The sequence below is a fragment of the Procambarus clarkii genome, unplaced genomic scaffold, assembly GCF_040958095.1.
Source record: "Procambarus clarkii isolate CNS0578487 unplaced genomic scaffold, FALCON_Pclarkii_2.0 HiC_scaffold_330, whole genome shotgun sequence".
Taxonomy (NCBI): domain Eukaryota; kingdom Metazoa; phylum Arthropoda; class Malacostraca; order Decapoda; family Cambaridae; genus Procambarus; species Procambarus clarkii.
In genome coordinates, this window is record NW_027189363.1 from 212,072 (window position 1) to 224,493 (window position 12,422).

Here is a 12,422-nt window from a genome sequence, read left to right on the forward strand (position 1 = left end):
CTTGTCTCACACACACACACACACCTTGTGAGAGCCTTGGTCTTATCTCACACACACACACACCTTGTGAGAGCCTTGGTCTTGTCTCACACACCTTGTGAGAGCCTTGGTCTTGTCTCACACACCTTGTGAGAGCCTTGGTCTTGTCTCACACACACACACACCTTGTGAGAGCCTTGGTCTTGTCTCACACACACACACACCTTGTGAGAGCCTTGGTCTTGTCTCACACATACACACCTTGTGAAAGCCTTGGTCTTGTCTCACACACACACCTTGTGAGAGCCTTGGTCTTGTCTCACACACACACACACACCTTGTGAGAGCCTTGGTCTTATCTCACACACACACACACCTTGTGAGAGCCTTGGTCTTGTCTCACACACCTTGTGAGAGCCTTGGTCTTGTCTCACACACCTTGTGAGAGCCTTGGTCTTGTCTCACACACACACACACCTTGTGAGAGCCTTGGTCTTGTCTCACACACCTTGTGAGAGCCTTGGTCTTGTCTCACACACACACCTTGTGAGAGCCTTGGTCTTGTCTCACACACCTTGTGAGAGCCTTGGTCTTGTCTCACACACCTTGTGAGAGCCTTGGTCTTGTCTCACACACCTTGTGAGAGCCTTGGTCTTGTCTCACACACCTTGTGAGAGCCTTGGTCTTGTCTCACACACACACCTTGTGAGAGCCTTGGTCTTGTCTCACACACACACCTTGTGAGAGCCTTGGTCTTGTCTCACACACCTTGTGAGAGCCTTGGTCTTGTCTCACACACACACCTTGTGAGAGCCTTGGTCTTGTCTCACACACACACCTTGTGAGAGCCTTGGTCTTGTCTCACACACACACCTTGTGAGAGCCTTGGTCTTGTCTCACACACACACCTTGTGAGAGCCTTGGTCTTGTCTCACACACACACCTTGTGAGAGCCTTGGTCTTGTCTCACACACACACCTTGTGAGAGCCTTGGTCTTGTCTCACACACACACCTTGTGAGAGCCTTGGTCTTGTCTCACACACCTTGTGAGAGCCTTGGTCTTGTCTCACACACCTTGTGAGAGCCTTGGTCTTGTCTCACACACCTTGTGAGAGCCTTGGTCTTGTCTCACACACACACACCTTGTGAGAGCCTTGGTCTTGTCTCACACACCTTGTAAGAGCCTTGGTCTTGTCACACACACACACACACACACACCTTGTGAGAGCCTTGGTCTTGTCTCGCACACACACACCTTGTGAGAGCCTTGGTCTTGTCTCACACACACACACACCTTGTGAGAGCCTTGGTCTTGTCTCACACACACACACACACCTTGTGAGAGCCTTGGTGTTGTCTCACATACACACACCTTGTGAGAGCCTTGGTCTTGTCTCACACACACACACACCTTGTGAGAGCCTTGGTCTTGTCTCACACACACACACCTTGTGAGAGCCTTGGTCTTGTCTCACACACACACCTTGTGAGAGCCTTGGTGTTGTCTCACATACACACACCTTGTGAGAGCCTTGGTCTTGTCTCACACACACACACACCTTGTGAGAGCCTTGGTCTTGTCTCACACATACACACCTTGTGAGAGCCTTGGTCTTGTCTCACACACACACCTTGTGAGAGCCTTGGTCTTGTCTCACACACACACACACACCTTGTGAAAGCCTTGGTCTTATCTCACACACACACACACACACACACACACACACACACACACACACACCGTGTGAGAGCCTTGGTCTTGTCTCACACACCTTGTGAGAGCCTAGGTCTTGTCTCACACACACACCTTGTGAGAGCCTTGGTCTTGTCTCACACACACATCTTGTGAGAGCCTTGGTCTTGTCTCCCACACACACCTTGTGAGAGCCTTGGTCTTGTCTCACACACCTTGTGAGAGCCTTTGTCTTGTCTCACACACACACACACCTTGTGAGAGCCTTGGTCTTGTCTCACACACACACACCTTGTGAGAGCCTTGGTCTTGTCTCACACACACACACTTGTGAGAGCCTTGGTCTTGTCTCTCACACACACACACCTTGTGAGAGCCTTGGTCTTGTCTCACACATACACACCTTGTGAGAGCCTTGGTCTTGTCTCACACACACACACCTTGTGAGAGCCTTGGTCTTGTCTCACACATACACAGCTTGTGAGAGCCTTGGTCTTGTCTCACACACACACACACACCTTGTGAGAGCCTTGGTCTTGTCTCACACATACACACCTTGTGAGAGCCTTGGTCTTGTCTCACACACCTTGTAAGAGCCTTGGTCTTGTCTCACACACACACACACACACCTTGTGAGAGCCTTGGTCTTGTCTCACACACACACCTTGTGAGAGCCTTGGTCTTGTCTCACATACACACCTTGTGAGAGCCTTGGTCTTATCTCACACACACACACACCTTGTGAGAGCCTTGGTCTTATCTCACACACACACACACACCTTGTGAGAGCCTTGGTCTTGTCTCACACACACACACCTTGTGAGAGCCTTGGTCTTGTCTCACACACACCTTGTGAGAGCCTTGGTCATGTCTCACACACCTTGTGAGAGCCTTGGTCTTGTCTCACACACACACACACCTTGTGAGAGCCTTGGTCTTGTCTCACACACACACCTTGTGAGAGCCTTGGTCTTGTCTCACACACACACACACACCTTGTGAGAGCCTTGGTCTTGTCTCACACACACACACCTTGTGAGAGCCTTGGTCTTGTCTCACACACACACACCTTGTGAGAGCCATGGTCTTGTCTCACACACACACACCTTGTGAGAGCCTTGGTCTTGTCTCACACACCTTGTGAGAGCCTTGGTCTTGTCACACACACACACACACATTGTGAGAGCCTTGGTCTTGTCTCACACTCAGACACACACACCTTGTGAGAGCCTCGGTCTTGTCTCACACACCTTGTGAGAGCCTTGGTCTTGTCAAACACACACACCTTGTGAGAGCCTTGGTCTCGTCTCACACACACACACACACCTTGTGAGAGCCTTGGTCTTGTCTCTCACACACACACACCTTGTGAGAGCCTTGGTCTTGTCTCACACACACACCTTGTGAGAGACCTGGTCTTGTCTCACACACCTTGTGAGAGACCTGGTCTTCTCTCACACACACACACATTGTGAGAGCCTTGGTCTTGTGTCTCTCTCTCACACACACACACACACACACACACACACACACCTTGTGAGAGCCTTGGTCTTGTCTCACACACACACCTTGTGAGAGCCTTGGTCTTGTCTCACACACACACCTTGTGAGAGACCTGGTCTTGTCTCACACACCTTGTGAGAGACCTGGTCTTCTCTCACACACACACACATTGTGAGAGCCTTGGTCTTGTGTCTCTCTCTCTCACACACACACACACACACACACCTTGTGAGAGCCTTGGTCTTGTCTCACACACACACCTTGTGAGAGCCTTGGTCTTGTCTCACACACACACACACACACACATTGTGAGAGCCTTGGTCTTGCCTCACACACACACACCTTGTGAGAGCCTTGGTCTTGTCTCACACACACACACACACACACACACACACACACACAACCTTGTGAGAGCCTTGGTCTTGTCTCTCACACCTTGTGAGAACCTTGGTCTTGTCACACATACCTTGTGAGAGCCTTGGTGTTGTCACACACACACACACACACACACACACACACACACACACACACACACACACACACACACACACACACACACACACACACACACCTTGTGAGAGCCTTGGTCTTGTCTCACACACACAGACACACACACACACACCTTGTGAGAGCCTTGGTCTTGTCTCACACACCTTGTCAGAGCCTTGGTCTTGTCACACACCTTGTGAGAGCCTTGGTCTTATCTCACACACACACACCTTGTGAGAGCCTTGGTCTTATCTCACACACACACACACACACACACACACCTTGTGAGAGTCTTGGTCTTGTCTCACACACACACACACACCTTGTGAGAGCCTTGGTCTTGTCTCACACACACACACCTTGTGAGAGCCTTGGTCTTGTCTCACACACACACACCTTGTGAGAGTCTTGGTCTTGTCTCACACACACACACCTTGTGAGAGCCTTGGTCTTGTCTCACACACCTTGTGAGAGCCTTGGTCTTGTCACACACCTTGTGAGAGCCTTGGTCTTATCTCACACACACACACCTTGTGAGAGCCTTGGTCTTATCTCACACACACACACACACACACACACCTTGTGAGAGTCTTGGTCTTGTCTCACACACACACACACACACCTTGTGAGAGCCTTGGTCTTGTCTCACACACACACACCTTGTGAGAGCCTTGGTCTTGTCTCACACACACACACCTTGTGAGAGTCTTGGTCTTGTCTCACACACACACACCTTGTGAGAGCCTTGGTCTTGTCTCACACACCTTGTGAGAGCCTTGGTCTTGTCTCACACACCTTGTGAGAGCCTTTGTCTTGTCTCACACACACACCTTGTGAGAGCCTTGGTCTTGTCTCACACACACACACCTTGTGAGAGTCTTGGTCTTGTCTCACACACACACCTTGTGAGAGCCTTGGTCTTGTCTCTCACACCTTGTGAGAGCCTTGGTCTTGTCTCACACACACACACACACCTTGTGAGAGCCTTGGTCTTGTCTCACACATACACATCTTGTGAGAGCCTTGGTCTTGTCTCACACACACACACCTTGTGAGAGCCTTGGTCTTGTCACACACGCACACACCTCGTGAGAGCCTTGGTCTTGTCTAACACACACCTTGTGAGAGCCTTGGTCTTGTCTCACACACCTTGTGAGAGCCTTGGTCTTGTCTCACACATACACACCTTGTGAGAGCCTTGGTCTTGTCTCACACACCTTGTGAGAGCCTTGGTCTTGTCTCACACATACACACCTTGTGAGAGCCTTGGTCTTGTTTCACACACACACACACACCTTGTGAGAGCCTTGGTCTTGTCTCACACACACACACCTTGTGAGAGCCTTGGTCTTGTCTCACACACACACACACACACCTTGTGAGAGCCTTGGTCTTGTCTCACACACACACACCTTGTGAGAGCCTTGGTCTTGTCTCACACACACACCTTGTGAGAGACCTGGTCTTGTCTCACACACACACCTTGTGAGAGACCTGGTCTTGTCTCACACACACACACATTGTGAGAGCCTTGGTCTCGTCTCACACACACACACCTTGTGAGAGCCTTGGTCTTGTCTCTCTCACACACACACACCTTGTGAGAGCCTTGGTCTTGTCAAACACACACCTTGTGAGAGACCTGGTCTTCTGTCACACACACACACATTGTGAGAGCCTTGGTCTTGTGTCTCTCTCTCTCTCTCTCACACACACACACACACACACACACACACACACACCTTGTGAGAGCCTTGGTCTTGTCACACACACACACACACACATTGTGAGAGCCTTGGTCTTGTCTCACACACACACACACACACACACACACACCTTGTGAGAGCCTTGGTCTTGCCTCACACACACACACCTTGTGAGAGCCTTGGTCTTGTCTCACACACACACACACACACACAGACACACACACACACACACACATACACACACACACACACACAACCTTGTGAGAGCCTTGGTCTTGTCTCTCACACCTTGTGAGAGCCTTGGTCTTGTCTCACACACACACACACACACAGACACACACACACACACACACACACACACACACATACACACACACACACACACAACCTTGTGAGAGCCTTGGTCTTGTCTCTCACACCTTGTGAGAGCCTTGGTCTTGTCAAACACGCACACACCTTGTGAGAGCCTTGGTCTTGTCTAACACACACCTTGTGAGAGCCTTGGTCTTGTCTCACACACCTTGTGAGAGCCTTGGTCTTGTCTCACACATACACACCTTGTGAGAGCCTTGGTCTTGTTTCACACACACACACACACCTTGTGAGAGCCTTGGTCTTGTCTCACACACACACACCTTGTGAGAGCCTTGGTCTTGTCTCACACACACACACACACCTTGTGAGAGCCTTGGTCTTGTCTCACACACACACACCTTGTGAGAGCCTTGGTCTTGTCTCACACACACACCTTGTGAGAGACCTGGTCTTGTCTCACACACCTTGTGAGAGCCTTGGTCTTGTCTCACACACACACATTGTGAGAGCCTTGGTCTCGTCTCACACACACACACCTTGTGAGAGCCTTGGTCTTGTCTCTCTCACACACACACACCTTGTAAGAGCCTTGGTCTTGTCAAACACACACACCTTGTGAGAGACCTGGTCTTCTCTCACACACACACACATTGTGAGAGCCTTGGTCTTGTGTCTCTCTCTCTCTCTCTCTCACACACACACACACACACGCACACACACACACCTTGTGAGAGCCTTGGTCTTGTCTCACACACACACCTTGTGAGAGCCTTGGTCTTGTCTCACACACACACACACACACACACACACACACACACCTTGTGAGAGCCTTGGTCTTGCCTTACACACACACACCTTGTGAGAGCCTTGGTCTTGTCTCACACACACACACACACACACACACACACACACACACACACACACACAACCTTGTGAGAGCCTTGGTCTTGTCTCTCACACCTTGTGAGAACCTTGGTCTTGTCACACATACCTTGTGAGAGCCTTGGTGTTGTCACACACACACACACACACACACACACACACACACACACACACACACACACACACACACACACACACACACACACACACACACACCTTGTGAGAGCCTTGGTCTTGTCTCACACACCTTGTGAGAGCCTTGGTCTTGTCACACACCTTGTGAGAGCCTTGGTCTTATCTCACACACACACACACCTTGTGAGAGCCTTAGTCTTATCTCACACACACACACACACACCTTGTGAGAGTCTTGGTCTTGTCTCACACACACACACATACACACACACACACACACACACACACACACACACACACCTTGTGAGAGCCTTGGTCTTGTCTCACACACACATCTTGTGAGAGCCTTGGTCTTGTCTCACACACACACACCTTGTGAGAGTCTTGGTCTTGTCTCACACACACACACACACACACACCTTGTGAGAGCCTTGGTCTTGTCTCACACACACACACCTTGTGAGAGCCTTGGTCTTGTCTCACACACACACACCTTGTGAGAGCCTTGGTCTTGTCTCACAAATACACACCTTGTGAGAGCCTTGGTCTTGTCTCACACATACACACCTTGTGAGAGCCTTGGTCTTGTCTCACACACCTTGTAAGAGCCTTGGTCTTGTCTCACACACACACACCTTGTGAGAGCCTTGGTCTTATCTCACACACCTTGTGAGAGCCTTGGTCTTATCTCACACACCTTGTGAGAGCCTTGGTCTTATCTCACACACACACACACACCTTGTGTGAGCCTTGGTCTTAACTCACACACACACACACACACCTTGAGAGAGCCTTGGTCTTGTCTCAAACACACACACCTTGTGAGAGCCTTGGTCTTGTCTCACACACATACACACACCTTGTGAGAGCCTTGGTCTTGTCTCACACACACACACACCTTGTGAGAGCCGTGGTCTTGTCTCACACACACACACCTTGTGAGAGTCTTGGTCTTGTCTCACACACCTTGTGAGAGCCTTGGTCTTGTCTCACACACCTTGTGAGAGCCTTTGTCTTGTCTCACACACACACCTTGTGAGAGTCTTGGTCTTGTCTCACACACACATACACGTTGTGAGAGCCTTGGTCTTGTCTCACACACACACACACACCTTGTGAGAGCCTTGGTCTTGTCTCACACATACACATCTTGTGAGAGCCTTGGTCTTGTCTCACACACACACACATTGTGAGAGCCTTGGTCTTGTCACACACGCACACACCTTGTGAGAGCCTTGGTCTTGTTTAACACACACCTTGTGAGAGCCTTGGTCTTGTCTCACACACCTTGTGAGAGCCTTGGTATTGTCTCACACACACACACACCTTGTGAGAGCCTTGGTCTTGTCTCACACACACACACCTTGTGAGAGCCTTGGTCTTGTCTCACACACACACCTTGTGAGAGCCTTGGTCTTGTCTCACACACACACACCTTGTGAGAGCCTTGGTCTTGTCTCACACACACACCTTGTGAGAGACCTGGTCTTGTCTCTCACACACACCTTGTGAGAGCCTTGGTCTTGTCTCACACACACATCTTGTGAGAGACCTGGTCTTGTCTCACACACACACCTTGTGAGAGCCTTGGTCTTGTCTCACACACACACACCTTGTAAGAGCCTTGGTCTTGTCAAACACACACACCTTGTGAGAGACCTGGTCTTGTCTCACACACACACTTTGTGAGAGCCTTGGTCTTGTCTCACACACCTTGTGAGAGCCTTGGTCTTGTCTCACACACACACATTGTAACACGGGTTCGGGTCCTCTCTCTTTACTTCTCTACCTTCTACTCCCTCTACCCGTATTCTTACTTATTATTCTCTACCACGGGACTCCAAAACTTTTACCAAAGCCAACTCCACGCCACGTGGTCCTAAGACGATTGACCGACTTAGGATTCTACACCCAGTATGACGTGACCTAAGCTCTGAGCAAAAACCTAGAGTCGCCTCTGCTGCCACCACCAGACCAGTAATACAAGAGCAATGATCGAGGTCTGGATCGATCACGCTAATTAATCAACCTAGGGGCTTGATCCCCACTATAAACGATGACCTTGAGTGTGGAATAAATTACACGGTAATGATAATTCCGATTCGATGTTAGAATCGGCGCCCAATGCAACTCTGCCTCGTGTGGACCACGTGACCAGGACAAGTATACACATAACCAAATGGAAACAATAAAATGCAAATTAATAACAAATTTAATTTATTAAAAGAAAACTAAAACAAAATCTAAATGTATTCACTCCCTATCACTTTAACACTCCCTACTTGACCTGAATGGCAAATGAGAAGACTATTTCTATACATAACCATAGCAACTATACCTCTATGTTTTCCAGCTAAGATGTTGTGCTGGTCTTGGGGAGAGGTAAGATGGTTGACCTCTCCCAGCTGCTCCCGTATTCACACTGATCTCTTCCTTGTCTGGTCTCCCCCAGACAGAACATTGTATCCTTCCGCCTAGTCAAAGTCCTACCCAGTTACTAGCAAGGTTTAAGTTATAACAATTAACCTCTGTTTGTACTGAATTGATCCAGACTGGTTGAATTATTTTACTTTAATTAGATTACACAAACATCTAACGGCAAAGCTGTTCCCGATCACAAAAATGGTTATTAAAACTTTGAGAAATATTAGACATGTCAACCCTGCTGACCTATGACCGCCGGTCACTCCGCCTTAAAAGTTAGATCTGATTCGTGACGTCACTGATGGTGACTTAAACTCAATAATTAGAATACTCTTGATATTGTATCCAGTACTATTATACAATACAATTTTAATGCAAAATGAATAAAGGCTAATTTTCTCTAAATTACTGAATACTATAGGATGATTCATTATACGCAGATATGAACAAAGCGTCGGTTATTTCCACCGCGAATTCCCCTGGGGGTCAGGTCACCATGCGGCTCAGCTTCCCATTCTCTTTTGTCGATAAACCACTCTGGATAATTCTTACAACAGCCTAGTTTGTTACACTTGTGAGAGACCTGGTCTTGTCTCACACACACACCTTGTGAGAGCCTTGGTCTTGTCTCACACACACACATTGTGAGAGCCTTGGTCTCGTCTCACACACACACACACCTTGTGAGAGCCTTGGTCTTGTCTCACACACACACACCTTGTAAGAGCCTTGGTCTTGTCAAACACACACACCTTGTGAGAGACCTGGTCTTGTCTCACACACACACCTTGTGAGAGCCTTGGTCTTGTCTCACACACACACCTTGTGAGAGCCTTGGTCTTGTCTCACACACACACACACACACACCTTGTGAGAGCCTTGGTCTTGCCTCACACACACACACCTTGTGAGAGCCTTGGTCTTGTCTCACACACACCTTGTGAGAGCCTTGGTCATGTCTCACACACCTTGTGAGAGCCTTGGTTTTGTCTCACACACACTCACCTTGTGAGAGCCTTGGTCTTGTCACACACACACACCTTGTGAGAGCCTTGGTCTTGTCTCACACACACACACACCTTGTGATAGCCTTGGTCTTGTCTCACACACACACACCTTGTGAGAGCCGTGGTCTTGTCTCACACACACACACCTTGTGAGAGCCTTGGTCTTGTCTCACACACCTTGTGAGAGCCTTGGTCTTGTCACACACACACACACACACATTGTGAGAGCCTTGGTCTTGTCTCACACACACACACACACACACCTTGTGAGAGCCTTGGTCTTGTCTCTCACAAACACACACACACACCTTGTGAGAGCCTCGGTCTTGTCTCACACACCTTGTGAGAGCCTTGGTCTTGTCAAACACACACCTTGTGAGAGCCTTTGTCTCGTCTCACACACACACACACCTTGTAAGAGCCTTGGTCGTGTCTCACACACACACATTGTGAGAGCCTTGGTCTTGTCTCACACACACACCTTGTGAGAGCCTTGGTCTTGTCTCACACACACACCTTGTAAGAGCCTTGGTCTTGTCAAACACACACACCTTGTGAGAGACCTGGTCTTGTCTCACACACACACTTTGTGAGAGCCTTGGTCTTGTGTCTCTCACACACACACACACACACACACACACCTTGTGAGAGCCTTGGTCTTGTCTCACACACACACCTTGTGAGAGCCTTGGTCTTGTCTCACACACACACCTTGTCAGAGCCTTGGTCTCGTCTCACACACACACACCTTGTGAGAGCCTTGGTCTTGTGTCTCTCTCACACACACACACACACCTTGTGAGAGCCTTGGTCTTGTCTCACACACACACACACTCAGCCTTGTGAGAGCCTTGGTCTTGTCACACACACACACATACACACACACACACACACACACACACACACACACACACACACACACACACACACACACACACACATACACACACACACACACACCTTGTGAGAGCCTTGGTCTTGTCTCACACACACACATTGTGAGAGCCTTGGTCTCGTCTCACACACACACACCTTGTGAGAGCCTTGGTCTTGTCTCACACACACCTTGTGAGAGCCTTGGTCTCGTCTCACACACACACACCTTGTGAGAGCCTTGGTCTTGTCTCACACACACCTTGTGAGAGCCTTGGTCTCGTCTCACACACACACACCTTGTAAGAGCCTTGGTCTTGTCAAACACACACACCTTGTGAGAGACCTGGTCTTGTCTCACACACACACTTTGTGAGAGCCTTGGTCTTGTGTCTCTCACACACACACACCTTGTGAGAGCCTTGGTCTTGCCTCACACACACACACACCTTGTGAGAGCCTTGGTCTTGTCTCACACACACCTTGTGAGAGCCTTGGTCATGTCTCACACACCTTGTGAGAGCCTTGGTTTTGTCTCACACACACTCACCTTGTGAGAGCCTTGGTCTTGTCACACACACACACCTTGTGAGAGCCTTGGTCTTGTCTCACACACACACACACACACACACACACACACACACACACACACACACACACACACACACACACACACACACACACACACTCAGCCTTGTGAGAGCCTTGGTCTTGTCTCTCACACCTTGTGAGAGCCTTAGTCTTGTCACACACACACACACACACACACCTTGTGTGAGCCTTGGTCTTGTCTCTCACAAACACACACACACACCTTGTGAGAGCCTCGGTCTTGTCTCACACACCTTGTGAGAGCCTTGGTCTTGTCAAACACACACCTTGTGAGAGCCTTTGTCTCGTCTCACACACACACACACCTTGTGAGAGCCTTGGTCTTGTCTCTCACACACACCTTGTGAGAGCCTTGGTCTTGTCTCACACACACACCTTGTGAGAGACCTGGTCTTGTCTCACACACACACCTTGTGAGAGCCTTGGTCTTGTCTCACACACACACATTGTGAGAGCCTTGGTCTTGTGTCTCTCTCACACACACACACACACACACACACCTTGTGAGAGCCTTGGTCTTGTCTCACACACACACCTTGTGAGAGCCTTGGTCTTGTCTCACACACACACACACACACACACCTTGTGAGAGCCTTGGTCTTGCCTCACACACACACACCTTGTGAGAGCCTTGGTCTTGTCTCACACACACCTTGTGAGAGCCTTGGTCATGTCTCACACACCTTGTGAGAGCCTTGGTTTTGTCTCACACACACTCACCTTGTGAGAGCCTTGGCCTTGTCACACACACACACCTTGTGAGAGCTTTGGTCTTGTCTCACACACACACACACACACCTTGT